The following is a 22,500-nucleotide window of genomic DNA, read 5'->3' as shown; positions in this document are numbered from 1 at the left end:
GAGAAAAGCAGGCAATGCCGTCTTCCTGTGAACGCGGACCGTGCTGTCTGGCGGCGTGACAGCGACACGCCCAGCTCGGCTCGTTGGTCAAGGGGTATGATTCTCGCTTAGGGTGCGAGAGGTCCCGGGTTCAAATCCCGGAGGAGCCCACCTTTTGACAGTACTGAGGCTCGTCCGCTTCCACTGGTTGCGTGCAGTCTTCTCTCCTCCAGGGTTTTCTGGCGCCAGTGTAGTGAGTGGGAAACACCCGACGTGTCTCTCTCTCGCGCCAGAGGGTATGCTGTTGCTTCCTGTCAACCGAATACCTCCCTGCAGCGGGAATGCCTTTCTAACGCCAAAGTGCGCTTTTTCTCCCGCCGTCATGCAGAGTTCCACCCCGAAACTCCTCTTTGCTTTGATGTTGAACGAATGCCGTCTTCGGTGGACTTTTCCGCACGGGATCCGTGAGAGAGGGCAACGCAGGGCATAGCAGGCTGCCCACGCGGCAGTACAGTTTGCCAGCCCACAATTTGCACGTTGGGAGGAGGCATCATGCGCATCTGCGGCTCGTTGGTCTAGGGGTATGATTCTCGCTTTGGGTGCGAGAGGTCCCGGGTTCAAATCCCGGACGAGCCCTGGCTTTTCCAGTTCCCCTTTTCTGCCGCCTGCACAGGCCGCCTTTTTGTGAATCTTGGAAGGCTAGCTCGCCCCATGCGGCTCTGGGACATGCGACGTGCGACGGCTCGTTGGTCTAGTAGTATGATTCTGGCTTCGGGTGCGAGAGGCCCCGGGTTCAAATCCCGGACGAGCCCGGACCTAGGCTCCCTCTGCCTTTCTTTGCGGTGTGAAATCATTTAAGCCGGTCTCTACCAGCGCCCTTTGCTTTCTTTTTGTTATTTATTTATTTTTGGTTCGGCGGCAGGGGTGTTTAATGCGGAGGCGTTGTTTTTAGGGTACAGTGGATTCAACTTTAGAAGCCACACTGCGAGAAAAGCAGGCAATGCCGTCTTCCTGTGAATGCGGACCGTGCTGGCTGGCGGCGTGACAGCGACACGCCCAGCTCGGCTCGTTGGTCTAGGGGTATGATTCTCGCTTAGGGTGCGAGAGGTCCCGGGTTCAAATCCCGGACGAGCCCACCTTTTGACAGTACTGAGGCTCGTCCGCTTCCACTGGTTGCGTGCAGTCTTCTCTCCTCCAGGGTTTTCTGGCGCCAGTGTAGTGAGTGGGAAACACCCGACGTGTCTCTCTCTCGCGCTCGAGGGTATGCTGTTGCTTCCTGTCAACCGAATGCCTCCCTGCAGCGGGAATGCCTTTCTAACGCCAAAGTGCGCTTTTTCTCCCGCCGTCATGCAGAGTTCCACCCCGAAACTCCTCTTTGCTTTGATGTTGAACGAATGCCGTCTTCGGTGGACTTTTCCGCACGGGATCCGTGAGAGAGGGCAACGCAGGGCATAGCAGGCTGCCCACGCGGCAGTACAGTTTGCCAGCCCACAATTGGCACGTCGGGAGGAGGCATCATGCGCATCTGCGGCTCGTTGGTCTAGGGGTATGATTCTCGCTTTGGGTGCGAGAGGTCTCGGGTTCAAATCCCGGATGAGCCCTGGCTTTTCCAGTTCCCCTTTTCTGCCGCCTGCACAGCCCGCCTTTTTGTGAATCTTGGAAGGCTAGCTCGCCCCACGCGGCTCTGGGACATGCGACGTGCGACGGCTCGTTGGTCTAGTAGTATGATTCTCGCTTCGGGTGCGAGAGGCCCCGGGTTCAAATCCCGGACGAGCCCGGACCTAGGCTCCCTCTGCCTTTCTTTGCGGTGTGAAATCATTTAAGCCGGTCTCTACCAGCGCCCTTTGCTTTCTTTTTGTTATTTATTTATTTTTGGTTCGGCGGCAGGGGTGTTTAATGCGGAGGCGTTGTTTTTAGGGTACAGTGGATTCAACTTTAGAAGCCACACTGCGAGAAAAGCAGGCAATGCCGTCTTCCTGTGAACACGGACCGTGCTGGCTGGCGGCGTGACGGCGACACGCCCAGCTCGGCTCGTTGGTCTAGGGGTATGATTCTCGCTTAGGGTGCGAGAGGTCCCGGGTTCAAATCCCGGACGAGCCCACCTTTTGACAGTACTGAGGCTCGTCCGCTTCCACTGGTTGCGTGCAGTCTTCTCTCCTCCAGGGTTTTCTGGCGCCAGTGTAGTGAGTGGGAAACACCCGACGTGTCTCTCTCTCGCGCTCGAGGGTATGCTGTTGCTTCCTGTCAACCGAATGCCTCCCTGCAGCGGGAATGCCTTTCTAACGCCAAAGTGCGCTTTTTCTCCCGCCGTCATGCAGAGTTCCACCCCAAAACTCCTCTTTGCTTTGATGTTGAACGAATGCCGTCTTCGGTGGACTTTTCCGCACGGGATCCGTGAGAGAGGGCAACGCAGGGCATAGCAGGCTGCCCACGCGGCAGTACAGTTTGCCAGCCCACAATTGGCACGTCGGGAGGAGGCATCATGCGCATCTGCGGCTCGTTGGTCTAGGGGTATGATTCTCGCTTTGGGTGCGAGAGGTCCCGGGTTCAAATCCCGGACGAGCCCTGGCTTTTCCAGTTCCCCTTTTCTGCCGCCTGCACAGCCCGCCTTTTTGTGAATCTTGGAAGGCTAGCTCGCCCCAAGCGGCTCTGGGACATGCGATGTGCGACGGCTCGTTGGTCTAGTGGTATGATTCTCGCTTCGGGTGCGAGAGGCCCCGGGTTCAAATCCCGGACGAGCCCGGACTTAGGCTCCCTCTGCCTTTCTTGGCGGTGGGAAATCATTTAAGCCGGTCTCTACCAGCGCCCTTTGCTTTCTTTTTGTTATTTATTTATTTTTGGTTCGGGGGCAGGGGTGTTTAATGCGGAGGTGTTGTTTTAGGGTACAGTGGATTCAACTTTAGAAGTCACACTGCGAGAAAAGCAGGCAATGCCGTCTTCCTGTGAACACGGACCGTGCTGGCTGGCGGCGTGACAGCGACACGCCCAGCTCGGCTCGTTGGTCTAGGGGTATGATTCTCGCTTAGGGTGCGAGAGGTCCCGGGTTCAAATCCCGGACGAGCCCACCTTTTGACAGTACTGAGGCTCGTCCGCTTCCACTGGTTGCGTGCAGTCTTCTCTCCTCCAGGGTTTTCTGGCGCCAGTGTAGTGAGTGGGAAACACCCGACGTGTCTCTCTCTCGCGCTCGAGGGTATGCTGTTGCTTCCTGTCAACCGAATGCCTCCCTGCAGCGGGAATGCCTTTCTAACGCCAAAGTGCGCTTTTTCTCCCGCCGTCATGCAGAGTTCCACCCCGAAACTCCTCTTTGCTTTGATGTTGAACGAATGCCGTCTTCGGTGGACTTTTCCGCACGGGATCCGTGAGAGAGGGCAACGCAGGGCATAGCAGGCTGCCCACGCGGCAGTACAGTTTGCCAGCCCACAATTGGCACGTCGGGAGGAGGCATCATGCGCATCTGCGGCTCGTTGGTCTAGGGGTATGATTCTCGCTTTGGGTGCGAGAGGTCCCGGGTTCAAATCCCGGACGAGCCCTGGCTTTTCCAGTTCCCCCTTTCTGCCGCCTGCACAGCCCGCCTTTTTGTGAATCTTGGAAGGCTAGCTCGCCCCACGTGGCTCTGGGACATGCGACGTGCGACGGCTCGTTGGTCTAGTGGTATGATTCTCGCTTCGGGTGCGAGAGGCCCCGGGTTCAAATCCCGGACGAGCCCGGACTTAGGCTCCCTCTGCCTTTCTTGGCGGTGGGAAATCATTTAAGCCGGTCTCTACCAGCGCCCTTTGCTTTCTTTTTGTTATTTATTTATTTTTGGTTCGGGGGCAGGGGTGTTTAATGCGGAGGCGTTGTTTTAGGGTACAGTGGATTCAACTTTAGAAGTCACACTGCGAGAAAAGCAGGCAATGCCGTCTTCCTGTGAACACGGCCCGTGCTGGCTGGCGGCGTGACAGTGACACGCCCAGCTCGGCTCGTTGGTCTAGGGGTATGATTCTCGCTTAGGGTGCGAGAGGTCCCGGGTTCAAATCCCGGACGAGCCCACCTTTTGACAGTACTGAGGCTCGTCCGCTTCCACTGGTTGCGTGCAGTCTTCTCTCCTCCAGGGTTTTCTGGCGCCAGTGTAGTGAGTGGGAAACACCCGACGTGTCTCTCTCTCGCGCTAGAGGGTATGCTGTTGCTTCCTGTCAACCGAATACCTCCCTGCAGCGGGAATGCCTTTCTAACGCCAAAGTGCGCTTTTTCTCCCGCCGTCATGCAGAGTTCCACCCCGAAACTCCTCTTTGCTTTGATGTTGAACGAATGCCGTCTTCGGTGGACTTTTCCGCACGGGATCCGTGAGAGAGGGCAACGCAGGGCATAGCAGGCTGCCCACGCGGCAGTACAGTTTGCCAGCCCACAATTTGCACGTTGGGAGGAGGCATCATGCGCATCTGCGGCTCGTTGGTCTAGGGGTATGATTCTCGCTTTGGGTGCGAGAGGTCCCGGGTTCAAATCCCGGACGAGCCCTGGCTTTTCCAGTTCCCCTTTTCTGCCGCCTGCACAGCCCGCCTTTTTGTGAATCTTGGAAGGCTAGCTCACCCCACGCGGCTCTGGGACATGCGATGTGCGACGGCTCGTTGGTCTAGTGGTATGATTCTCGCTTCGGGTGCGAGAGGCCCCGGGTTCAAATCCCGGACGAGCCCGGACTTAGGCTCCCTCTGCCTTTCTTGGCGGTGGGAAATCATTTAAGCCGGTCTCTACCAGCGCCCTTTGCTTTCTTTTTGTTATTTATTTATTTTTGGTTCGGGGGCAGGGGTGTTTAATGCGGAGGCGTTGTTTTAGGGTACAGTGGATTCAACTTTAGAAGTCACACTGCGAGAAAAGCAGGCAATGCCGTCTTCCTGTGAACACGGACCGTGCTGGCTGGCGGCGTGACAGCGACGAGCCCGGACCTAGGCTCCCTCTGCCTTTCTTTGCGGTGTGAAATCATTTAAGCCGGTCTCTACCAGCGCCCTTTGCTTTCTTTTTGTTATTTATTTATTTTTGGTTCGGCGGCAGGGGTGTTTAATGCGGAGGCGTTGTTTTTAGGGTACAGTGGATTCAACTTTAGAAGCCACACTGCGAGAAAAGCAGGCAATGCCGTCTTCCTGTGAACGCGGACCGTGCTGTCTGGCGGCGTGACAGCGACACGCCCAGCTCGGCTCGTTGGTCAAGCGGTATGATTCTCGCTTAGGGTGCGAGAGGTCCCGGGTTCAAATCCCGGAGGAGCCCACCTTTTGACAGTACTGAGGCTCGTCCGCTTCCACTGGTTGCGTGCAGTCTTCTCTCCTCCAGGGTTTTCTGGCGCCAGTGTAGTGAGTGGGAAACACCCGACGTGTCTCTCTCTCGCGCTCGAGGGTATGCTGTTGCTTCCTGTCAACCGAATGCCTCCCTGCAGCGGGAATGCCTTTCTAACGCCAAAGTGCGCTTTTTCTCCCGCCGTCATGCAGAGTTCCACCCCGAAACTCCTCTTTGCTTTGATGTTGAACGAATGCCGTCTTCGGTGGACTTTTCCGCACGGGATCCGTGAGAGAGGGCAAAGCAGGGCATAGCAGGCTGCCCACGCGGCAGTACAGTTTGCCAGCCCACAATTGGCACGTCGGGAGGAGGCATCATGCGCATCTGCGGCTCGTTGGTCTAGGGGTATGATTCTCGCTTTGGGTGCGAGAGGTCCCGGGTTCAAATCCCGGACGAGCCCTGGCTTTTCCAGCTCCCCCTTTCTGCCGCCTGCACAGCCCGCCTTTTTGTGAATCTTGGAAGGCTAGCTCGCCCCACGCGGCTCTGGGACATGCGACGTGCGACGGCTCGTTGGTCTAGTGGTATGATTCTCGCTTCGGGTGCGAGAGGCCCCGGGTTCAAATCCCGGACGAGCCCGGACTTAGGCTCCCTCTGCCTTTCTTGGCGGTGGGAAATCATTTAAGCCGGTCTCTACCAGCGCCCTTTGCTTTCTTTTTGTTATTTATTTATTTTTGGTTCGGGGGCAGGGGTGTTTAATGCGGAGGTGTTGTTTTAGGGTACAGTGGATTCAACTTTAGAAGTCACACTGCGAGAAAAGCAGGCAATGCCGTCTTCCTGTGAACACGGACCGTGCTGGCTGGCGGCGTGACAGTGACACGCCCAGCTCGGCTCGTTGGTCTAGGGGTATGATTCTCGCTTAGGGTGCGAGAGGTCCCGGGTTCAAATCCCGGACGAGCCCACCTTTTGACAGTACTGAGGCTCGTCCGCTTCCACTGGTTGCGTGCAGTCTTCTCTCCTCCAGGGTTTTCTGGCGCCAGTGTAGTGAGTGGGAAACACCAGACGTGTCTCTCTCTCTCGCGCTCGAGGGTATGCTGTTGCTTCCTGTCAACCGAATGCCTCCCTGCAGCGGGAATGCCTTTCTAACGCCAAAGTGCGCTTTTTCTCCCGCCGTCATGCAGAGTTCCACCCCGAAACTCCTCTTTGCTTTGATGTTGAACGAATGCCGTCTTCGGTGGACTTTTCCGCACGGGATCCGTGAGAGAGGGCAACGCAGGGCATAGCAGGCTGCCCACGCGGCAGTACAGTTTGCCAGCCCACAATTGGCACGTCGGGAGGAGGCACCATGCGCATCTGCGGCTCGTTGGTCTAGGGGTATGATTCTCGCTTTGGGTGCGAGAGGTCCCGGGTTCAAATCCCGGACGAGCCCTGGCTTTTCCAGTTCCCCTTTTCTGCCGCCTGCACAGCCCGCCTTTTTGTGAATCTTGGAAGGCTAGCTCGCCCCAAGCGGCTCTGGGACATGCGATGTGCGACGGCTCGTTGGTCTAGTGGTATGATTCTCGCTTCGGGTGCGAGAGGCCCCGGGTTCAAATCCCGGACGAGCCCGGACTTAGGCTCCCTCTGCCTTTCTTGGCGGTGGGAAATCATTTAAGCCGGTCTCTACCAGCGCCCTTTGCTTTCTTTTTGTTATTTATTTATTTTTGGTTCGGGGGCAGGGGTGTTTAATGCGGAGGTGTTGTTTTAGGGTACAGTGGATTCAACTTTAGAAGTCACACTGCGAGAAAAGCAGGCAATGCCGTCTTCCTGTGAACACGGACCGTGCTGGCTGGCGGCGTGACAGTGACACGCCCAGCTCGGCTCGTTGGTCTAGGGGTATGATTCTCGCTTAGGGTGCGAGAGGTCCCGGGTTCAAATCCCGGACGAGCCCACCTTTTGACAGTACTGAGGCTCGTCCGCTTCCACTGGTTGCGTGCAGTCTTCTCTCCTCCAGGGTTTTCTGGCGCCAGTGTAGTGAGTGGGAAACACCCGACGTGTCTCTCTCTCTTGCGCTCGAGGGTATGCTGTTGCTTCCTGTCAACCGAATGCCTCCCTGCAGCGGGAATGCCTTTCTAACGCCAAAGTGCGCTTTTTCTCCCGCCGTCATGCAGAGTTCCACCCCGAAACTCCTCTTTGCTTTGATGTTGAACGAATGCCGTCTTCGGTGGACTTTTCCGCACGGGATCCGTGAGAGAGGGCAACGCAGGGCATAGCAGGCTGCCCACGCGGCAGTACAGTTTGCCAGCCCACAATTGGCACGTCGGGAGGAGGCATCATGCGCATCTGCGGCTCGTTGGTCTAGGGGTATGATTCTCGCTTTGGGTGCGAGAGGTCCCGGGTTCAAATCCCGGACGAGCCCTGGCTTTTCCAGTTCCCCTTTTCTGCCGCCTGCACAGCCCGCCTTTTTGTGAATCTTGGAAGGCTAGCTCGCCCCACGCGGCTCTGGGACATGCGACGTGCGACGGCTCGTTGGTCTAGTAGTATGATTCTGGCTTCGGGTGCGAGAGGCCCCGGGTTCAAATCCCGGACGAGCCCGGACTTAGGCTCCCTCTGCCTTTCTTGGCGGTGGGAAATCATTTAAGCCGGTCTCTACCAGCGCCCTTTGCTTTCTTTTTGTTATTTATTTATTTTTGGTTCGGGGGCAGGGGTGTTTAATGCGGAGGCGTTGTTTTAGGGTACAGTGGATTCAACTTTAGAAGTCACACTGCGAGAAAAGCAGGCAATGCCGTCTTCCTGTGAACACGGACCGTGCTGGCTGGCGGCGTGACAGCGACACGCCCAGCTCGGCTCGTTGGACTAGGGGTATGATTCTCGCTTAGGGTGCGAGAGGTCCCGGGTTCAAATCCCGGACGAGTCCACCTTTTGACAGTACTGAGGCTCATCCGCTTCCACTGGTTGCGTGCAGTCTTCTCTCCTCCAGGGTTTTATGGCGCCAGTGTAGTGAGTGGGAAACACCCGACGTGTCTCTCTCTCGCGCTAGAGGGTATGCTGTTGCTTCCTGTCAACCGAATACCTCCCTGCAGCGGGAATGCCTTTCTAACGCCAAAGTGCGCTTTTTCTCCCGCCGTCATGCAGAGTTCCACCCCGAAACTCCTCTTTGCTTTGATGTTGAACGAATGCCGTCTTCGGTGGACTTTTCCGCACGGGATCCGTGAGAGAGGGCAACGCAGGGCATAGCAGGCTGCCCACGCGGCAGTACAGTTTGCCAGCCCACAATTGGCACGTCGGGAGGAGGCATCATGCGCATCTGCGGCTCGTTGGTCTAGGGGTATGATTCTCGCTTTGGGTGCGAGAGGTCCCGGGTTCAAATCCCGGACGAGCCCTGGCTTTTCCAGTTCCCCTTTTCTGCCGCCTGCACAGCCCGCCTTTTTGTGAATCTTGGAAGGCTAGCTCGCCCCACACGGCTCTGGGACATGCGACGTGCGACGGCTCGTTGGTCTAGTGGTATGATTCTCGCTTCGGGTGCAAGAGGCCCCGGGTTCAAATCCCTGACGAGCCCGGACTTAGGCTCCCTCTGCCTTTCTTGGCGGTGGGAAATCATTTAAGCCGGTCTCTACCAGCGCCCTTTGCTTTCTTTTTGTTATTTATTTATTTTTGGTTCGGGGGCAGGGGTGTTTAATGCGGAGGCGTTGTTTTAGGGTACAGTGGATTCAACTTTAGAAGTCACACTGCGAGAAAAGCAGGCAATGCCGTCTTCCTGTGAACATGGACCGTGCTGACTGGCGGCGTGACAGCGACATGCCCAGTTCGGCTTGTTGGTCTAGGGGTATGATTCTCGCTTAGGGTGCGAGAGGTCCCGGGTTCAAATCCCGGACGAGCCCACCTTTTGACAGTACTGAGGCTCGTCCGCTTCCACTGGTTGCGTGCAGTCTTCTCTCCTCCAGGGTTTTCTGGCGCCAGTGTAGTGAGTGGGAAACACCCGACGTGTCTCTCTCTCGCGCTCGAGGGTATGCTGTTGCTTCCTGTCAACCGAATGCCTCCCTGCAGCGGGAATGCCTTTCTAAAGCCAAAGTGCGCTTTTTCTCCCGCCGTCATGCAGAGTTCCACCCCGAAACTCCTCTTTGCTTTGATGTTGAACGAATGCTGTCTTCGGTGGACTTTTCCGCACGGGATCCGTGAGAGAGGGCAACGCAGGGCATAGCAGGCTGCCCACGCGGCAGTACAGTTTGCCAGCCCACAATTGGCACGTCGGGAGGAGGCATCATGCGCATCTGCGGCTCGTTGGTCTAGGGGTATGATTCTCGCTTTGGGTGCGAGAGGTCCCGGGTTCAAATCCCGGACGAGCCCTGGCTTTTCCAGTTCCCCTTTTCTGCCGCCTGCACAGCCCGCCTTTTTGTGAATCTTGGAAGGCTAGCTCGCCCCACACGGCTCTGGGACATGCGACGTGCGATGGCTCGTTGGTCTAGTGGTATGATTCTCGCTTCGGGTGCGAGAGGCCCCGGGTTCAAATCCCGGACGAGCCCGGACTTAGGCTCCCTCTGCCTTTCTTGGCGGTGGGAAATCATTTAAGCCGGTCTCTACCAGCGCCCTTTGCTTTCTTTTTGTTATTTATTTATTTTTGGTTCGGGGGCAGGGGTGTTTAAGGCGGAGGCGTTGTTTTAGGGTACAGTGGATTCAACTTTAGAAGTCACACTGCGAGAAAAGCAGGCAATGCCGTCTTCCTGTGAACACGGACCGTGCTGGCTGGCGGCGTGACAGCGACACGCCCAGCTCGGCTCGTTGGTCTAGGGCAGGCATGTCCAAAGTCCGTCCGGAGGGCCATTTGCGGCCCGCGTTCCGAACTTTTACGGCCCCCCAGGTATCCAGCTTGCTATTATCTGCCTGTGTTATAAAGCATATAGCATGTAGCATGTAAAATGGTCGGCCCTCGCACATGTTCACTTCATCAAATTTGGCACTCTTCGAAAAAAGTCTGGACATGCCTGGTCTAGGGGTATGATTCTCGCTTAGGGTGCGAGAGGTCCTGGGTTCAAATCCCGGACGAGCCCACCTTTTGACAGTACTGAGGCTCGTCCGCTTCCACTGGTTGCGTGCAGTCTTCTCTCCTCCAGGGTTTTCTGGCGCCAGTGTAGTGAGTGGGAAACACCCGACGTGTCTCTCTCTCGCGCTAGAGGGTATGCTGTTGCTTCCTGTCAACCGAATACCTCCCTGCAGCGGGAATGCCTTTCTAACGCCAAAGTGCGCTTTTTCTCCCGCCGTCATGCAGAGTTCCACCCCGAAACTCCTCTTTGCTTTGATGTTGAACGAATGCCGTCTTCGGTGGACTTTTCCGCACGGGATCCGTGAGAGAGGGCAACGCAGGGCATAGCAGGCTGCCCACGCGGCAGTACAGTTTGCCAGCCCACAATTGGCACGTCGGGAGGAGGCATCATGCGCATCTGCGGCTCGTTGGTCTAGGGGTATGATTCTCGCTTTGGGTGCGAGAGGTCTCGGGTTCAAATCCCGGACGAGCCCTGGCTTTTCCAGTTCCCCTTTTCTGCCGCCTGCACAGCCCGCATTTTTGTGAATCTTGGAAGGCTAGCTCGCCCCACGCGGCTCTGGGACATGCGACGTGCGACGGCTCGTTGGTCTAGTAGTATGATTCTCGCTTCGGGTGCGAGAGGCCCCGGGTTCAAATCCCGGACGAGCCCGGACTTAGGCTCCCTCTGCCTTTCTTGGCGGTGGGAAATCATTTAAGCCGGTCTCTACCAGCGCCCTTTGCTTTCTTTTTGTTATTTATTTATTTTTGGTTCGGGGGCAGGGGTGTTTAATGCGGAGGCGTTGTTTTAGGGTACAGTGGATTCAACTTTAGAAGTCACACTGCGAGAAAAGCAGGCAATGCCGTCTTCCCGTGAACACGGACCGTGCTGGCTGGCGGCGTGACAGCGACACGCCCAGCTCGGCTCGTTGGTCTAGGGGTATGATTCTCGCTTAGGGTGCGAGAGGTCCCGGGTTCAAATCCCGGACGAGCCCACCTTTTGACAGTACTGAGGCTCGTCCGCTTCCACTGGTTGCGTGCAGTCTTCTCTCCTCCAGGGTTTTCTGGCGCCAGTGTAGTGAGTGGGAAACACCCGACGTGTCTCTCTCTCGCGCTAGAGGGTATGCTGTTGCTTCCTGTCAACCGAATGCCTCCCTGCAGCGGGAATGCCTTTCTAACGCCAAAGTGCGCTTTTTCTCCCGCCGTCATGCAGAGTTCCACCCCGAAACTCCTCTTTGCTTTGATGTTGAACGAATGCCGTCTTCGGTGGACTTTTCCGCACGGGATCCGTGAGAGAGGGCAACGCAGGGCATAGCAGGCTGCCCACGCGGCAGTACAGTTTGCCAGCCCACAATTGGCACGTCGGGAGGAGGCATCATGCGCATCTGCGGCTCGTTGGTCTAGGGGTATGCTTCTCACTTTGGGTGCGAGAGGTCTCGGGTTCAAATCCCGGACGAGCCCTGGCTTTTCCAGTTCCCCTTTTCTGCCGCCTGCACAGCCCGCATTTTTGTGAATCTTGGAAGGCTAGCTCGCCCCACGCGGCTCTGGGACATGCGACGTGCGACGGCTCGTTGGTCTAGTAGTATGATTCTCGCTTCGGGTGCGAGAGGCCCCGGGTTCAAATCCCGGACGAGCCAGGACTTAGGCTCCCTCTGCCTTTCTTGGCGTTGGGAAATCATTTAAGCCGGTCTCTACCAGCGCCCTTTGCTTTCTTTTTGTTATTTATTTATTTTTGGTTCGGCGGCAGGGGTGTTTAATGCGGAGGCGTTGTTTTTAGGGTACAGTGGATTCAACTTTAGAAGCCACACTGCGAGAAAAGCAGGCAATGCCGTCTTCCTGTGAACGCGGACCGTGCTGGCTGGCGGCGTGACAGCGACACGCCCAGCTCGGCTCGTTGGTCTAGGGGTATGATTCTCGCTTAGGGTGCGAGAGGTCCCGGGTTCAAATCCCGGACGAGCCCACCTTTTGACAGTACTGAGGCTCGTCTGCTTCCACTGGTTGCGTGCAGTCTTCTCTCCTCCAGGGTTTTCTGGCGCCAGTGTAGTGAGTGGGAAACACCCGACGTGTCTCTCTCTCTCGCGCTCGAGGGTATGCTGTTGCTTCCTGTCAACCGAATGCCTCCCTGCAGCGGGAATGCCTTTCTAAAGCCAAAGTGCGCTTTTTCTCCCGCCGTCATGCAGAGTTCCACCCCGAAACTCCTCTTTGCTTTGATGTTGAACGAATGCCGTCTTCGGTGGACTTTTCCGCACGGGATCCGTGAGAGAGGGCAACGCAGGGCATAGCAGGCTGCCCACGCGGCAGTACAGTTTGCCAGCCCACAATTGGCACGTCGGGAGGAGGCATCATGCGCATCTGCGGCTCGTTGGTCTAGGGGTATGATTCTCGCTTTGGGTGCGAGAGGTCCCGGGTTCAAATCCCGGACGAGCCCTGGCTTTTCCAGTTCCCCTTTTCTGCCGCCTGCACAGCCCGCCTTTTTGTGAATCTTGGAAGGCTAGCTCGCCCCACGCGGCTCTGGGACATGCGACGTGCGACGGCTCGTTGATCTAGTGGTATGATTCTCGCTTCGGGTGCGAGAGGCCCCGGGTTCAAATCCCGGACGAGCCCGGACTTAGGCTCCCTCTGCCTTTCTTGGCGGTGGGAAATCATTTAAGCCGGTCTCTACCAGCGCCCTTTGCTTTCTTTTTGTTATTTATTTATTTTTGGTTCGGGGGCAGGGGTGTTTAATGCGGAGGCGTTGTTTTAGGGTACAGTGGATTCAACTTTAGAAGTCACACTGCGAGAAAAGCAGGCAATGCCGTCTTCCCGTGAACACGGACCGTGCTGGCTGGCGGCGTGACAGCGACACGCCCAGCTCGGCTCGTTGGTCTAGGGGTATGATTCTCGCTTAGGGTGCGAGAGGTCCCGGGTTCAAATCCCGGACGAGCCCACCTTTTGACAGTACTGAGGCTCGTCCGCTTCCACTGGTTGCGTGCAGTCTTCTCTCCTCCAGGGTTTTCTGGCGCCAGTGTAGTGAGTGGGAAACACCCGACGTGTCTCTCTCTCGCGCTAGAGGGTATGCTGTTGCTTCCTGTCAACCGAATACCTCCCTGCAGCGGGAATGCCTTTCTAACGCCAAAGTGCGCTTTTTCTCCCGCCGTCATGCAGAGTTCCACCCCGAAACTCCTCTTTGCTTTGATGTTGAACGAATGCCGTCTTCGGTGGACTTTTCCGCACGGGATCCGTGAGAGAGGGCAACGCAGGGCATAGCAGGCTGCCCACGCGGCAGTACAGTTTGCCAGCCCACAATTGGCACGTCGGGAGGAGGCATCATGCGCATCTGCGGCTCGTTGGTCTAGGGGTATGATTCTCGCTTTGGGTGCGAGAGGTCCCTGGTTCAAATCCCGGACGAGCCCTGGCTTTTCCAGTTCCCCTTTTCTGCCGCCTGCACAGCCCGCCTTTTTGTGAATCTTGGAAGGCTAGCTCGCCCCACGCGGCTCTGGGACATGCGACGTGCGACGGCTCGTTGGTCTAGTGGTATGATTCTCGCTTCGGGTGCGAGAGGCCCCGGGTTCAAATCCCGGACGAGCCCGGACTTAGGCTCCCTCTGCCTTTCTTGGCGGTGGGAAATCATTTAAGCCGGTCTCTACCAGCGCCCTTTGCTTACTTTTTGTTATTTATTTATTTTTGGTTCGGGGGCAGGGGTGTTTAATGCGGAGGCGTTGTTTTAGGGTACAGTGGATTCAACTTTAGAAGTCACACTGCGAGAAAAGCAGGCAATGCCGTCTTCCTGTGAACACGGACCGTGCTGGCTGGCGGCGTGACAGCGACATGCCCAGCTCGGCTCGTTGGTCTAGGGGTATGATTCTCGCTTAGGGTGCGAGAGGTCCCGGGTTCAAATCCCGGACGAGCCCACCTTTTGACAGTACTGAGGCTCGTCCGCTTCCACTGGTTGCGTGCAGTCTTCTCTCCTCCAGGGTTTTCTGGCGCCAGTGTAGTGAGTGGGAAACACCCGACGTGTCTCTCTCTCGCGCTCGAGGGTATGCTTTTGCTTCCTGTCAACCGAATGCCTCCCTGCAGCGGGAATGCCTTTCTAACGCCAAAGTGCGCTTTTTCTCCCGCCGTCATGCAGAGTTCCACCCCGAAACTCCTCTTTGCTTTGATGTTGAACGAATGCCGTCTTCGGTGGACTTTTCCGCACGGGATCCGTGAGAGAGGGCAACGCAGGGCATAGCAGGCTGCCCACGCGGCAGTACAGTTTGCCAGCCCACAATTGGCACGTCGGGAGGAGGCATCATGCGCATCTGCGGCTCGTTGGTCTAGGGGTATGATTCTCGCTTTGGGTGCGAGAGGTCTCGGGTTCAAATCCCGGACGAGCCCTGGCTTTTCCAGTTCCCCTTTTCTGCCGCCTGCACAGCCCGCATTTTTGTGAATCTTGGAAGGCTAGCTCGCCCCACGCGGCTCTGGGACATGCGACGTGCGACGGCTCGTTGGTCTAGTAGAATGATTCTCGCTTCGGGTGCGAGAGGCCCCGGGTTCAAATCCCGGACGAGCCCGGAACTAGGCTCGATCTGCCTTTCTTTGCGGTGTGAAATCATTTAAGCCGGTCTCTACCAGCGCCCTTTGCTTTCTTTTTGTTATTTATTTATTTTTGGTTCGGCGGCAGGGGTGTTTAATGCGGAGGCGTTGTTTTTAGGGTACAGTGGATTCAACTTTAGAAGCCACACTGCGAGAAAAGCAGGCAATGCCGTCTTCCTGTGAACGCGGACCGTGCTGGCTGGCAGCGTGACAGCGACATGCCCAGCTCGGCTCGTTGGTCTAGGGGTATGATTCTCGCTTAGGGTGCGAGAGGTCCCGGGTTCAAATCCCGGAGGAGCCCACCTTTTGACAGTACTGAGGCTCGTCCGCTTCCACTGGTTGCGTGCAGTCTTCTCTCCTCCAGGGTTTTCTGGCGCCAGTGTAGTGAGTGGGAAACACCCGACGTGTCTCTCTCTCGCGCTCGAGGGTATGCTGTTGCTTCCTGTCAACCGAATGCCTCCCTGCAGCGGGAATGCCTTTCTCACGCCAAAGTGCGCTTTTTCTCCCGCCGTCATGCAGAGTTCCACCCCGAAACTCCTCTTTGCTTTGATGTTGAACGAATGCCGTCTTCGGTGGACTTTTCCGCACGGGATCCGTGAGAGAGGGCAACGCAGGGCATAGCAGGCTGCCCACGCGGCAGCACAGTTTGCCAGCCCACAATTGGCACGTCGGGAGGAGGCATCATGCGCATCTGCGGCTCGTTGGTCTAGGGGTATGATTCTCGCTTTGGGTGCGAGAGGTCCCGTGTTCAAATCCCTGACGAGCCCTGGCTTTTCCAGTTCCCCTTTTCTGCCGCCTGCACAGCCCGCCTTTTTGTGAATCTTGGAAGGCTAGCTCGCCCCACGCGGCTCTGGGACATGCGACGTGCGACGGCTCGTTGGTCTAGTGGTATGATTCTCGCTTCGGGTGCGAGAGGCCCCGGGTTCAAATCCCGGACGAGCCCGGACTTAGGCTCCCTTTGCCTTTCTTGGCGGTGGGAAATCATTTAAGCCGGTCTCTACCAGCGCACTTTGCTTTCTTTTTGTTATTTATTTATTTTTGGTTCGGGGGCAGGGGTGTTTAATGCGGAGGCGTTGTTTTAGGGTACAGTGGATTCAACTTTAGAAGTCACACTGCGAGAAAAGCAGGCAATGCCGTCTTCCTGTGAACACGGACCGTGCTGGCTGGCGGCGTGACAGCGACATGCCCAGCTCGGCTCGTTGGTCTAGGGGTATGATTCTCGCTTAGGGTGCGAGAGGTCCCGGGTTCAAATCCCGGACGAGCCCACCTTTTGACAGTACTGAGGCTCGTCCGCTTCCACTTTTTGCGTGCAGTCTTCTCTCCTCCAGGGTTTTCTCGCGCCAGTGTAGTGAGTGGGAAACACCCGACGTGTCTCTCTCTCGCGCTCGAGGGTATGCTGTTGCTTCCTGTCAACCGAATGCCTCCGTGCAGCGGGAATGCCTTTCTAACGCCAAAGTGCGCTTTTTCTCCCGCCGTCATGCAGAGTTCCACCCCGAAACTCCTCTTTGCTTTGATGTTGAACGAATGCCGTCTTCGGTGGACTTTTCCGCACGGGATCCGTGAGAGAGGGCAACGCAGGGCATAGCAGGCTGCCCACGCGGCAGTACAGTTTGCCAGCCCACAATTGGCACGTCGGGAGGAGGCATCATGCGCATCTGCGGCTCGTTGGTCTAGGGGTATGATTCTCGCTTTGGGTGCGAGAGGTCTCGGGTTCAAATCCCGGACGAGCCCTGGCTTTTCCAGTTCCCCTTTTCTGCCGCCTGCACAGCCCGCCTTTTTGTGAATCTTGGAAGGCTAGCTCGCCCCACGCGGCTCTGGGACATGCGACGTGCGACGGCTCGTTGGTCTAGTAGTATGATTCTCGCTTCGGGTGCGAGAGGCCCCGGGTTCAAATCCCGGACGAGCCCGGACCTAGGCTCCCTCTGCCTTTCTTTGCGGTGTGGAATCATTTAAGCCGGTCTCTACCAGCGCCCTTTGCTTTCTTTTTGTTATTTATTTATTTTTGGTTCGGCGGCAGGGGTGTTTAATGCGGAGGCGTTGTTTTTAGGGTACAGTGGATTCAACTTTAGAAGCCACACTGCGAGAAAAGCAGGCAATGCCGTCTTCCCGTGAACGCGGACCGTGCTGGCTGGCGGCGTGACAGCGACATGCCCAGCTCGGCTCGTTGGTCTAGGGGTATGATTCTCGCTTAGGGTGCGAGAGGTCCCGGGTTCAAATCCCGGACGAGCCCACCTTTTGACAGTACTGAGGCTCGTCCGCTTCCACTGGTTGCGTGCAGTCTTCTCTCCTCCAGGGTTTTCTGGCGCCAGTGTAGTGAGTGGGAAACACCCGACGTGTCTCTCTCTCGCGCTCGAGGGTATGCTGTTGCTTCCTGTCAACCGAATGCCTCCCTGCAGCGGGAATGCCTTTCTAACGCCAAAGTGCGCTTTTTCTCCCGCCGTCATGCAGAGTTCCACCCCGAAACTCCTCTTTGCTTTGATGTTGAACGAATGCCGTCTTCGGTGGACTTTTCCGCACGGGATCCGTGAGAGAGGGCAACGCAGGGCATAGCAGGCTGCCCACGCGGCAGTACAGTTTGCCAGCCCACAATTGGCACGTCGGGAGGAGGCAGCATGCGCATCTGCGGCTCGTTGGTCTAGGGGTATGATTCTCACTTTGGGTGCAAGAGGTCTCGGGTTCAAATCCCGGACGAGCCCTGGCTTTTCCAGTTCCCCTTTTCTGCCGCCTGCACAGCCCGCATTTTTGTGAATCTTGGAAGGCTAGCTCGCCCCACGCGGCTCTGGGACATGCGACGTGCGACGGCTCGTTGGTCTAGTAGTATGATTCTCGCTTCGGGTGCGAGAGGCCCCGGGTTCAAATCCCGGACGAGCCCGGACCTAGGCTCCCTCTGCCTTTCTTTGCGGTGTGAAATCATTTAAGCCGGTCTCTACCAGCGCCCTTTGCTTTCTTTTTGTTATTTATTTATTTTTGGTTCGGCGGCAGGGGTGTTTAATGCGGAGGCGTTGTTTTTAGGGTACAGTGGATTCAACTTTAGAAGCCACACTGCGAGAAAAGCAGGCAATGCCGTCTTCCTGTGAACGCGGACCGTGCTGGCTGGCGGCGTGACAGCGACACGCCCAGCTCGGCTCGTTGGTCTAGGGGTATGATTCTCGCTTAGGGTGCGAGAGGTCCCGGGTTCAAATCCCGGACGAGCCCACCTTTTGACAGTACTGAGGCTCGTCCGCTTCCACTGGTTGCGTGCAGTCTTCTCTCCTCCAGGGTTTTATGGCGCCAGTGTAGTGAGTGGGAAACACCCGACGTGTCTCTCTCTCTCGCGCTCGAGGGTATGCTGTTGCTTCCTGTCAACCGAATGCCTCCCTGCAGCGGGAATGCCTTTCTAAAGCCAAAGTGCGCTTTTTCTCCTGCCGTCATGCAGAGTTCCACCCCGAAACTCCTCTTTGCTTTGATGTTGAACGAATGCCGTCTTCGGTGGACTTTTCCGCACGGGATCCGTGAGAGAGGGCAACGCAGGGCATAGCAGGCTGCCCACGCGGCAGTACAGTTTGCCAGCCCACAATTGGCACGTCGGGAGGAGGCATCATGCGCATCTGCGGCTCGTTGGTCTAGGGGTATGATTCTCGCTTTGGGTGCGAGAGGTCCCGGGTTCAAATCCCGGACGAGCCCTGGCTTTTCCAGTTCCCCTTTTCTGCCGCCTGCACAGCCCGCCTTTTTGTGAATCTTGGAAGGCTAGCTCGCCCCACGCGGCTCTGGGACATGCGACGTGCGACGGCTCGTTGGTCTAGTGGTATGATTCTCGCTTCGGGTGCGAGAGGCCCCGGGTTCAAATCCCGGACGAGCCCGGACTTAGGCTCCCTCTGCCTTTCTTGGCGGTGGGAAATCATTTAAGCCGGTCTCTACCAGCGCCCTTTGCTTTCTTTTTGTTATTTATTTATTTTTGGTTCGGGGGCAGGGGTGTTTAATGCGGAGGCGTTGTTTTAGGGTACAGTGGATTCAACTTTAGAAGTCACACTGCGAGAAAAGCAGGCAATGCCGTCTTCCCGTGAACACGGACCGTGCTGGCTGGCGGCGTGACAGCGACACGCCCAGCTCGGCTCGTTGGTCTAGGGGTATGATTCTCGCTTAGGGTGCGAGAGGTCCCGGGTTCAAATCCCGGACGAGCCCACCGTTTGACAGTACTGAGGCTCGTCCGCTTCCACTGGTTGCATGCAGTCTTCTCTCCTCCAGGGTTTTCTGGCGCCAGTGTAGTGAGTGGGAAACACCCGACGTGTCTCTCTCTCGCGCTCGAGGGTATGCTGTTGCTTCCTGTCAACCGAATGCCTCCCTGCAGCGGGAATGCCTTTCTAAAGCCAAAGTGCGCTTTTTCTCCCGCCGTCATGCAGAGTTCCACCCCGAAACTCCTCTTTGCTTTGATGTTGAACGAATGCCGTCTTCGGTGGACTTTTCCGCACGGGATCCGTGAGAGAGGGCAACGCAGGGCATAGCAGGCTGCCCACGCGGCAGTACAGTTTGCCAGCCCACAATTGGCACGTCGGGAGGAGGCATCATGCGCATCTGCGGCTCGTTGGTCTAGGGGTATGATTCTCGCTTTGGGTGCGAGAGGTCCCGGGTTCAAATCCCGGACGAGCCCTGGCTTTTCCAGTTCCCCTTTTCTGCCGCCTGCACAGCCCGCCTTTTTGTGAATCTTGGAAGGCTAGCTCGCCCCACGCAGCTCTGGGACATGCGACGTGCGACGGCTCGTTGGTCTAGTGGTATGATTCTCGCTTCGGGTGCGAGAGGCCCCGGGTTCAAATCCCGGACGAGCCCGGACTTAGGCTCCCTCTGCCTTTCTTGGCGGTGGGAAATCATTTAAGCCGGTCTCTACCAGCGCCCTTTGCTTTCTTTTTGTTATTTATTTATTTTTGGTTCGGGGGCAGGGGTGTTTAATGCGGAGGCGTTGTTTTAGGGTACAGTGGATTCAACTTTAGAAGTCACACTGCGAGAAAAGCAGGCAATGCCGTCTTCCCGTGAACACGGACCGTGCTGGCTGGCGGCGTGACAGCGACACGCCCAGCTCGGCTCGTTGGTCTAGGGGTATGATTCTCGCTTAGGGTGCGAGAGGTCCCGGGTTCAAATCCCGGACGAGCCCACCGTTTGACAGTACTGAGGCTCGTCCGCTTCCACTGGTTGCGTGCAGTCTTCTCTCCTCCAGGGTTTTCTGGCGCCAGTGTAGTGAGTGGGAAACACCCGACGTGTCTCTCTCTCGCGCTCGAGGGTATGCTGTTGCTTCCTGTCAACCGAATGCCTCCCTGCAGCGGGAATTCCTTTCTAACGCCAAAGTGCGCTTTTTCTCCCGCCGTCATGCAGAGTTCCACCCCGAAACTCCTCTTTGCTTTGATGTTGAACGAATGCCGTCTTCGGTGGACTTTTCCGCACGGGATCCGTGAGAGAGGGCAACGCAGGGCATAGCAGGCTGCCCACGCGGCAGTACAGTTTGCCAGCCCACAATTGGCACGTCGGGAGGAGGCATAATGCGCATCTGCGGCTAGTTGGTCTAGGGGTATGATTCTCGCTTTGGGTGCGAGAGGTCTCGGGTTCAAATCCCGGACGTGCCCTTGCTTTTCCAGTTCCCCTTTTCTGCCGCCTGCACAGCCCGCCTTTTTGTGAATCTTGGAAGGCTAGCTCGCCCCACGCGGCTCTGGGACATGCGACGTGCGACGGCTCGTTGGTCTAGTAGTATGATTCTCGCTTCGGGTGCGAGAGGACCCGGGTTCAAATCCCGGACGAGCCCGGACCTAGGCTCCCTCTGCCTTTCTTTGCGGTGTGAAATCATTTAAGCCGCTCTCTACCCGCGCCCTTTGCGTTCTTTTTGTTATTTATTTATTTTTGGTTCGGCGGCAGGGGTGTTTAATGCGGAGGCGTTGTTTTTAGGGTACAGTGGATTCAACTTTAGAAGCCACACTGCGAGAAAAGCAGGCAATGCCGTCTTCCTGTGAACGCGGACCGTGCTGGCTGGCGGCGTGACAGCGACACGCCCAGCTCGGCTCGTTGGTCTAGGGGTATGATTCTCGCTTAGGGTGCGAGAGGTCCCGGGTTCAAATCCCGGACGAGCCCACCTTTTGACAGTACTGAGGCTCGTCCGCTTCCACTGGTTGCGTGCAGTCTTCTCTCCTCCAGGGTTTTCTGGCGCCAGTGTAGTGAGTGGGAAACACCCGACGTGTCTCTCTCTCTCGCGCTCGAGGGTATGCTGTTGCTTCCTGTCAACCGAATGCCTCCCTGCAGCGGGAATGCCTTTCTAAAGCCAAAGTGCGCTTTTTCTCCCGCCGTCATGCAGAGTTCCACCCCGAAACTCCTCTTTGCTTTGATGTTGAACAAATGCCGTCTTCGGTGGACTTTTCCGCACGGGATCCGTGAGAGAGGGCAACGCAGGGCATAGCAGGCTGCCCACGCGGCAGTACAGTTTGCCAGCCCACAATTGGCACGTCGGGAGGAGGCATCATGCGCATCTGCGGCTCGTTGGTCTAGGGGTATGATTCTCGCTTTGGGTGCGAGAGGTCCCGGGTTCAAATCCAGGACGAGCCCTGGCTTTTCCAGTTCCCCTTTTCTGCCGCCTGCACAGCCCGCCTTTTTGTGAATCTTGGAAGGCTAGCTCGCCCCACGCGGCTCTGGGACATGCGACGTGCGACGGCTCGTTGGTCTAGTGGTATGATTCTCGCTTCGGGTGCGAGAGGCCCCGGGTTCAAATCCCGGACGAGCCCGGACTTAGGCTCCCTCTGCCTTTCTTGGCGGTGGGAAATCATTTAAGCCGGTCTCTACCAGCGCCCTTTGCTTTCTTTTTGTTATTTATTTATTTTTGGTTCGGGGGCAGGGGTGTTTAATGCGGAGGCGTTGTTTTAGGGTACAGTGGATTCAACTTTAGAAGTCACACTGCGAGAAAAGCAGGCAATGCCGTCTTCCTGTGAACACGGACCGTGCTGGCTGGCGGCGTGACAGCGACACGCCCAGCTCGGCTCGTTGGTCTAGGGGTATGATTCTCGCTTAGGGTGCGAGAGGTCCCGGGTTCAAATCCCGGAAGAGCCCACCTTTTGACAGTACTGAGGCTCGTCCGCTTCCACTGGTTGCGTGCAGTCTTCTCTCCTCCAGGGTTTTCTGGCGCCAGTGTAGTGAGTGGGAAACACCCGACGTGTCTCTCTCTCGCGCTCGAGGGTATGCTGTTGCTTCCTGTCAACCGAATGCCTCCCTGCAGCAGGAATGCCTTTCTAACGCCAAAGTGCGCTTTTTCTCCCGCCGTCATGCAGAGTTCCACCCCGAAACTCCTCTTTGCTTTGATGTTGAACGAATGCCGTCTTCGGTGGACTTTTCCGCACGGGATCCGTGAGAGAGGGCAACGCAGGGCATAGCAGGCTGCCCACGCGGCAGTACAGTTTGCCAGCCCACAATTGGCACGTCGGGAGGAGGCATCATGCGCATCTGCGGCTCGTTGGTCTAGGGGTATGATTCTCGCTTTGGGTGCGAGAGGTCTCGGGTTCAAATCCCGGACGAGCCCTGGCTTTTCCAGTTCCCCTTTTCTGCCGCCTGCACAGCCCGCCTTTTTGTGAATCTTGGAAGGCTAGCTCGCCCCACGCGGCTCTGGGACATGCGACGTGCGACGGCTCGTTGGTCTAGTAGTATGATTCTCGCTTCGGGTGCGAGAGGCCCCGGGTTCAAATCCCGGACGAGCCCGGACCTAGGCTCCCTCTGCCTTTCTTTGCGGTGTG

At 56.9% G+C, this 22,500-nt stretch overlaps 64 non-coding genes across 64 annotated transcripts; all 64 read left to right on the top strand.

The window, feature by feature from the left end:
* Window positions 1–77: 77 nt before the first annotated feature.
* Window positions 78–149, top strand: TRNAP-AGG (transfer RNA proline (anticodon AGG)). The gene has a single exon. It is a non-coding gene; the product is annotated as a tRNA-Pro (tRNA).
* Window positions 150–543: 394 nt separating this feature from the next.
* Window positions 544–615, top strand: TRNAP-UGG (transfer RNA proline (anticodon UGG)). The gene has a single exon. It is a non-coding gene; the product is annotated as a tRNA-Pro (tRNA).
* Window positions 616–719: 104 nt separating this feature from the next.
* On the top strand, window positions 720–791 carry TRNAP-CGG (transfer RNA proline (anticodon CGG)). Its single transcript has one exon. It is a non-coding gene; the product is annotated as a tRNA-Pro (tRNA).
* A 251-nt stretch (window positions 792–1,042) lies between these two features.
* TRNAP-AGG (transfer RNA proline (anticodon AGG)) lies at window positions 1,043–1,114 on the top strand. Its single transcript has one exon. It is a non-coding gene; the product is annotated as a tRNA-Pro (tRNA).
* A 394-nt stretch (window positions 1,115–1,508) lies between these two features.
* On the top strand, window positions 1,509–1,580 carry TRNAP-UGG (transfer RNA proline (anticodon UGG)). Its single transcript has one exon. It is a non-coding gene; the product is annotated as a tRNA-Pro (tRNA).
* Window positions 1,581–1,684: 104 nt separating this feature from the next.
* On the top strand, window positions 1,685–1,756 carry TRNAP-CGG (transfer RNA proline (anticodon CGG)). Its single transcript has one exon. It is a non-coding gene; the product is annotated as a tRNA-Pro (tRNA).
* A 251-nt stretch (window positions 1,757–2,007) lies between these two features.
* Window positions 2,008–2,079, top strand: TRNAP-AGG (transfer RNA proline (anticodon AGG)). Its single transcript has one exon. It is a non-coding gene; the product is annotated as a tRNA-Pro (tRNA).
* Window positions 2,080–2,473: 394 nt separating this feature from the next.
* On the top strand, window positions 2,474–2,545 carry TRNAP-UGG (transfer RNA proline (anticodon UGG)). Its single transcript has one exon. It is a non-coding gene; the product is annotated as a tRNA-Pro (tRNA).
* Window positions 2,546–2,649: 104 nt separating this feature from the next.
* On the top strand, window positions 2,650–2,721 carry TRNAP-CGG (transfer RNA proline (anticodon CGG)). Its single transcript has one exon. It is a non-coding gene; the product is annotated as a tRNA-Pro (tRNA).
* Window positions 2,722–2,971: 250 nt separating this feature from the next.
* TRNAP-AGG (transfer RNA proline (anticodon AGG)) lies at window positions 2,972–3,043 on the top strand. The gene has a single exon. It is a non-coding gene; the product is annotated as a tRNA-Pro (tRNA).
* A 394-nt stretch (window positions 3,044–3,437) lies between these two features.
* TRNAP-UGG (transfer RNA proline (anticodon UGG)) lies at window positions 3,438–3,509 on the top strand. Its single transcript has one exon. It is a non-coding gene; the product is annotated as a tRNA-Pro (tRNA).
* Window positions 3,510–3,613: 104 nt separating this feature from the next.
* TRNAP-CGG (transfer RNA proline (anticodon CGG)) lies at window positions 3,614–3,685 on the top strand. Its single transcript has one exon. It is a non-coding gene; the product is annotated as a tRNA-Pro (tRNA).
* Window positions 3,686–3,935: 250 nt separating this feature from the next.
* Window positions 3,936–4,007, top strand: TRNAP-AGG (transfer RNA proline (anticodon AGG)). Its single transcript has one exon. It is a non-coding gene; the product is annotated as a tRNA-Pro (tRNA).
* Window positions 4,008–4,401: 394 nt separating this feature from the next.
* On the top strand, window positions 4,402–4,473 carry TRNAP-UGG (transfer RNA proline (anticodon UGG)). Its single transcript has one exon. It is a non-coding gene; the product is annotated as a tRNA-Pro (tRNA).
* Window positions 4,474–4,577: 104 nt separating this feature from the next.
* Window positions 4,578–4,649, top strand: TRNAP-CGG (transfer RNA proline (anticodon CGG)). Its single transcript has one exon. It is a non-coding gene; the product is annotated as a tRNA-Pro (tRNA).
* A 496-nt stretch (window positions 4,650–5,145) lies between these two features.
* Window positions 5,146–5,217, top strand: TRNAP-AGG (transfer RNA proline (anticodon AGG)). The gene has a single exon. It is a non-coding gene; the product is annotated as a tRNA-Pro (tRNA).
* A 394-nt stretch (window positions 5,218–5,611) lies between these two features.
* On the top strand, window positions 5,612–5,683 carry TRNAP-UGG (transfer RNA proline (anticodon UGG)). Its single transcript has one exon. It is a non-coding gene; the product is annotated as a tRNA-Pro (tRNA).
* A 104-nt stretch (window positions 5,684–5,787) lies between these two features.
* Window positions 5,788–5,859, top strand: TRNAP-CGG (transfer RNA proline (anticodon CGG)). Its single transcript has one exon. It is a non-coding gene; the product is annotated as a tRNA-Pro (tRNA).
* A 250-nt stretch (window positions 5,860–6,109) lies between these two features.
* Window positions 6,110–6,181, top strand: TRNAP-AGG (transfer RNA proline (anticodon AGG)). The gene has a single exon. It is a non-coding gene; the product is annotated as a tRNA-Pro (tRNA).
* Window positions 6,182–6,577: 396 nt separating this feature from the next.
* Window positions 6,578–6,649, top strand: TRNAP-UGG (transfer RNA proline (anticodon UGG)). Its single transcript has one exon. It is a non-coding gene; the product is annotated as a tRNA-Pro (tRNA).
* A 104-nt stretch (window positions 6,650–6,753) lies between these two features.
* TRNAP-CGG (transfer RNA proline (anticodon CGG)) lies at window positions 6,754–6,825 on the top strand. The gene has a single exon. It is a non-coding gene; the product is annotated as a tRNA-Pro (tRNA).
* A 250-nt stretch (window positions 6,826–7,075) lies between these two features.
* Window positions 7,076–7,147, top strand: TRNAP-AGG (transfer RNA proline (anticodon AGG)). The gene has a single exon. It is a non-coding gene; the product is annotated as a tRNA-Pro (tRNA).
* Window positions 7,148–7,543: 396 nt separating this feature from the next.
* TRNAP-UGG (transfer RNA proline (anticodon UGG)) lies at window positions 7,544–7,615 on the top strand. Its single transcript has one exon. It is a non-coding gene; the product is annotated as a tRNA-Pro (tRNA).
* A 104-nt stretch (window positions 7,616–7,719) lies between these two features.
* Window positions 7,720–7,791, top strand: TRNAP-CGG (transfer RNA proline (anticodon CGG)). Its single transcript has one exon. It is a non-coding gene; the product is annotated as a tRNA-Pro (tRNA).
* Window positions 7,792–8,041: 250 nt separating this feature from the next.
* TRNAP-AGG (transfer RNA proline (anticodon AGG)) lies at window positions 8,042–8,113 on the top strand. The gene has a single exon. It is a non-coding gene; the product is annotated as a tRNA-Pro (tRNA).
* A 394-nt stretch (window positions 8,114–8,507) lies between these two features.
* TRNAP-UGG (transfer RNA proline (anticodon UGG)) lies at window positions 8,508–8,579 on the top strand. Its single transcript has one exon. It is a non-coding gene; the product is annotated as a tRNA-Pro (tRNA).
* Window positions 8,580–8,683: 104 nt separating this feature from the next.
* TRNAP-CGG (transfer RNA proline (anticodon CGG)) lies at window positions 8,684–8,755 on the top strand. Its single transcript has one exon. It is a non-coding gene; the product is annotated as a tRNA-Pro (tRNA).
* A 250-nt stretch (window positions 8,756–9,005) lies between these two features.
* On the top strand, window positions 9,006–9,077 carry TRNAP-AGG (transfer RNA proline (anticodon AGG)). Its single transcript has one exon. It is a non-coding gene; the product is annotated as a tRNA-Pro (tRNA).
* A 394-nt stretch (window positions 9,078–9,471) lies between these two features.
* TRNAP-UGG (transfer RNA proline (anticodon UGG)) lies at window positions 9,472–9,543 on the top strand. The gene has a single exon. It is a non-coding gene; the product is annotated as a tRNA-Pro (tRNA).
* A 104-nt stretch (window positions 9,544–9,647) lies between these two features.
* TRNAP-CGG (transfer RNA proline (anticodon CGG)) lies at window positions 9,648–9,719 on the top strand. Its single transcript has one exon. It is a non-coding gene; the product is annotated as a tRNA-Pro (tRNA).
* A 919-nt stretch (window positions 9,720–10,638) lies between these two features.
* TRNAP-UGG (transfer RNA proline (anticodon UGG)) lies at window positions 10,639–10,710 on the top strand. Its single transcript has one exon. It is a non-coding gene; the product is annotated as a tRNA-Pro (tRNA).
* Window positions 10,711–10,814: 104 nt separating this feature from the next.
* TRNAP-CGG (transfer RNA proline (anticodon CGG)) lies at window positions 10,815–10,886 on the top strand. The gene has a single exon. It is a non-coding gene; the product is annotated as a tRNA-Pro (tRNA).
* A 250-nt stretch (window positions 10,887–11,136) lies between these two features.
* Window positions 11,137–11,208, top strand: TRNAP-AGG (transfer RNA proline (anticodon AGG)). The gene has a single exon. It is a non-coding gene; the product is annotated as a tRNA-Pro (tRNA).
* Window positions 11,209–11,778: 570 nt separating this feature from the next.
* On the top strand, window positions 11,779–11,850 carry TRNAP-CGG (transfer RNA proline (anticodon CGG)). Its single transcript has one exon. It is a non-coding gene; the product is annotated as a tRNA-Pro (tRNA).
* Window positions 11,851–12,101: 251 nt separating this feature from the next.
* On the top strand, window positions 12,102–12,173 carry TRNAP-AGG (transfer RNA proline (anticodon AGG)). Its single transcript has one exon. It is a non-coding gene; the product is annotated as a tRNA-Pro (tRNA).
* A 396-nt stretch (window positions 12,174–12,569) lies between these two features.
* Window positions 12,570–12,641, top strand: TRNAP-UGG (transfer RNA proline (anticodon UGG)). The gene has a single exon. It is a non-coding gene; the product is annotated as a tRNA-Pro (tRNA).
* A 104-nt stretch (window positions 12,642–12,745) lies between these two features.
* Window positions 12,746–12,817, top strand: TRNAP-CGG (transfer RNA proline (anticodon CGG)). Its single transcript has one exon. It is a non-coding gene; the product is annotated as a tRNA-Pro (tRNA).
* A 250-nt stretch (window positions 12,818–13,067) lies between these two features.
* Window positions 13,068–13,139, top strand: TRNAP-AGG (transfer RNA proline (anticodon AGG)). The gene has a single exon. It is a non-coding gene; the product is annotated as a tRNA-Pro (tRNA).
* A 394-nt stretch (window positions 13,140–13,533) lies between these two features.
* TRNAP-UGG (transfer RNA proline (anticodon UGG)) lies at window positions 13,534–13,605 on the top strand. Its single transcript has one exon. It is a non-coding gene; the product is annotated as a tRNA-Pro (tRNA).
* A 104-nt stretch (window positions 13,606–13,709) lies between these two features.
* On the top strand, window positions 13,710–13,781 carry TRNAP-CGG (transfer RNA proline (anticodon CGG)). Its single transcript has one exon. It is a non-coding gene; the product is annotated as a tRNA-Pro (tRNA).
* A 250-nt stretch (window positions 13,782–14,031) lies between these two features.
* Window positions 14,032–14,103, top strand: TRNAP-AGG (transfer RNA proline (anticodon AGG)). The gene has a single exon. It is a non-coding gene; the product is annotated as a tRNA-Pro (tRNA).
* Window positions 14,104–14,497: 394 nt separating this feature from the next.
* On the top strand, window positions 14,498–14,569 carry TRNAP-UGG (transfer RNA proline (anticodon UGG)). Its single transcript has one exon. It is a non-coding gene; the product is annotated as a tRNA-Pro (tRNA).
* A 104-nt stretch (window positions 14,570–14,673) lies between these two features.
* TRNAP-CGG (transfer RNA proline (anticodon CGG)) lies at window positions 14,674–14,745 on the top strand. The gene has a single exon. It is a non-coding gene; the product is annotated as a tRNA-Pro (tRNA).
* Window positions 14,746–14,996: 251 nt separating this feature from the next.
* TRNAP-AGG (transfer RNA proline (anticodon AGG)) lies at window positions 14,997–15,068 on the top strand. The gene has a single exon. It is a non-coding gene; the product is annotated as a tRNA-Pro (tRNA).
* Window positions 15,069–15,638: 570 nt separating this feature from the next.
* Window positions 15,639–15,710, top strand: TRNAP-CGG (transfer RNA proline (anticodon CGG)). Its single transcript has one exon. It is a non-coding gene; the product is annotated as a tRNA-Pro (tRNA).
* A 250-nt stretch (window positions 15,711–15,960) lies between these two features.
* On the top strand, window positions 15,961–16,032 carry TRNAP-AGG (transfer RNA proline (anticodon AGG)). Its single transcript has one exon. It is a non-coding gene; the product is annotated as a tRNA-Pro (tRNA).
* A 394-nt stretch (window positions 16,033–16,426) lies between these two features.
* On the top strand, window positions 16,427–16,498 carry TRNAP-UGG (transfer RNA proline (anticodon UGG)). Its single transcript has one exon. It is a non-coding gene; the product is annotated as a tRNA-Pro (tRNA).
* A 104-nt stretch (window positions 16,499–16,602) lies between these two features.
* TRNAP-CGG (transfer RNA proline (anticodon CGG)) lies at window positions 16,603–16,674 on the top strand. The gene has a single exon. It is a non-coding gene; the product is annotated as a tRNA-Pro (tRNA).
* A 251-nt stretch (window positions 16,675–16,925) lies between these two features.
* On the top strand, window positions 16,926–16,997 carry TRNAP-AGG (transfer RNA proline (anticodon AGG)). Its single transcript has one exon. It is a non-coding gene; the product is annotated as a tRNA-Pro (tRNA).
* Window positions 16,998–17,567: 570 nt separating this feature from the next.
* On the top strand, window positions 17,568–17,639 carry TRNAP-CGG (transfer RNA proline (anticodon CGG)). Its single transcript has one exon. It is a non-coding gene; the product is annotated as a tRNA-Pro (tRNA).
* A 251-nt stretch (window positions 17,640–17,890) lies between these two features.
* TRNAP-AGG (transfer RNA proline (anticodon AGG)) lies at window positions 17,891–17,962 on the top strand. The gene has a single exon. It is a non-coding gene; the product is annotated as a tRNA-Pro (tRNA).
* A 396-nt stretch (window positions 17,963–18,358) lies between these two features.
* TRNAP-UGG (transfer RNA proline (anticodon UGG)) lies at window positions 18,359–18,430 on the top strand. Its single transcript has one exon. It is a non-coding gene; the product is annotated as a tRNA-Pro (tRNA).
* Window positions 18,431–18,534: 104 nt separating this feature from the next.
* TRNAP-CGG (transfer RNA proline (anticodon CGG)) lies at window positions 18,535–18,606 on the top strand. Its single transcript has one exon. It is a non-coding gene; the product is annotated as a tRNA-Pro (tRNA).
* Window positions 18,607–18,856: 250 nt separating this feature from the next.
* TRNAP-AGG (transfer RNA proline (anticodon AGG)) lies at window positions 18,857–18,928 on the top strand. The gene has a single exon. It is a non-coding gene; the product is annotated as a tRNA-Pro (tRNA).
* Window positions 18,929–19,322: 394 nt separating this feature from the next.
* TRNAP-UGG (transfer RNA proline (anticodon UGG)) lies at window positions 19,323–19,394 on the top strand. Its single transcript has one exon. It is a non-coding gene; the product is annotated as a tRNA-Pro (tRNA).
* Window positions 19,395–19,498: 104 nt separating this feature from the next.
* Window positions 19,499–19,570, top strand: TRNAP-CGG (transfer RNA proline (anticodon CGG)). The gene has a single exon. It is a non-coding gene; the product is annotated as a tRNA-Pro (tRNA).
* Window positions 19,571–19,820: 250 nt separating this feature from the next.
* TRNAP-AGG (transfer RNA proline (anticodon AGG)) lies at window positions 19,821–19,892 on the top strand. The gene has a single exon. It is a non-coding gene; the product is annotated as a tRNA-Pro (tRNA).
* A 570-nt stretch (window positions 19,893–20,462) lies between these two features.
* TRNAP-CGG (transfer RNA proline (anticodon CGG)) lies at window positions 20,463–20,534 on the top strand. The gene has a single exon. It is a non-coding gene; the product is annotated as a tRNA-Pro (tRNA).
* A 251-nt stretch (window positions 20,535–20,785) lies between these two features.
* TRNAP-AGG (transfer RNA proline (anticodon AGG)) lies at window positions 20,786–20,857 on the top strand. Its single transcript has one exon. It is a non-coding gene; the product is annotated as a tRNA-Pro (tRNA).
* Window positions 20,858–21,253: 396 nt separating this feature from the next.
* TRNAP-UGG (transfer RNA proline (anticodon UGG)) lies at window positions 21,254–21,325 on the top strand. Its single transcript has one exon. It is a non-coding gene; the product is annotated as a tRNA-Pro (tRNA).
* A 104-nt stretch (window positions 21,326–21,429) lies between these two features.
* On the top strand, window positions 21,430–21,501 carry TRNAP-CGG (transfer RNA proline (anticodon CGG)). Its single transcript has one exon. It is a non-coding gene; the product is annotated as a tRNA-Pro (tRNA).
* A 250-nt stretch (window positions 21,502–21,751) lies between these two features.
* TRNAP-AGG (transfer RNA proline (anticodon AGG)) lies at window positions 21,752–21,823 on the top strand. Its single transcript has one exon. It is a non-coding gene; the product is annotated as a tRNA-Pro (tRNA).
* A 394-nt stretch (window positions 21,824–22,217) lies between these two features.
* TRNAP-UGG (transfer RNA proline (anticodon UGG)) lies at window positions 22,218–22,289 on the top strand. The gene has a single exon. It is a non-coding gene; the product is annotated as a tRNA-Pro (tRNA).
* Window positions 22,290–22,393: 104 nt separating this feature from the next.
* TRNAP-CGG (transfer RNA proline (anticodon CGG)) lies at window positions 22,394–22,465 on the top strand. Its single transcript has one exon. It is a non-coding gene; the product is annotated as a tRNA-Pro (tRNA).
* The last annotated feature ends 35 nt before the right edge of the window (window positions 22,466–22,500 follow it).

This window comes from Dendropsophus ebraccatus, chromosome 4 (assembly GCF_027789765.1).
Source record: "Dendropsophus ebraccatus isolate aDenEbr1 chromosome 4, aDenEbr1.pat, whole genome shotgun sequence".
Taxonomy (NCBI): Eukaryota; Metazoa; Chordata; class Amphibia; order Anura; family Hylidae; genus Dendropsophus; species Dendropsophus ebraccatus.
The sequence above is the reverse complement of the archived record's forward strand: the minus strand, read 5'-3'. Positions and strand labels throughout refer to the sequence as shown.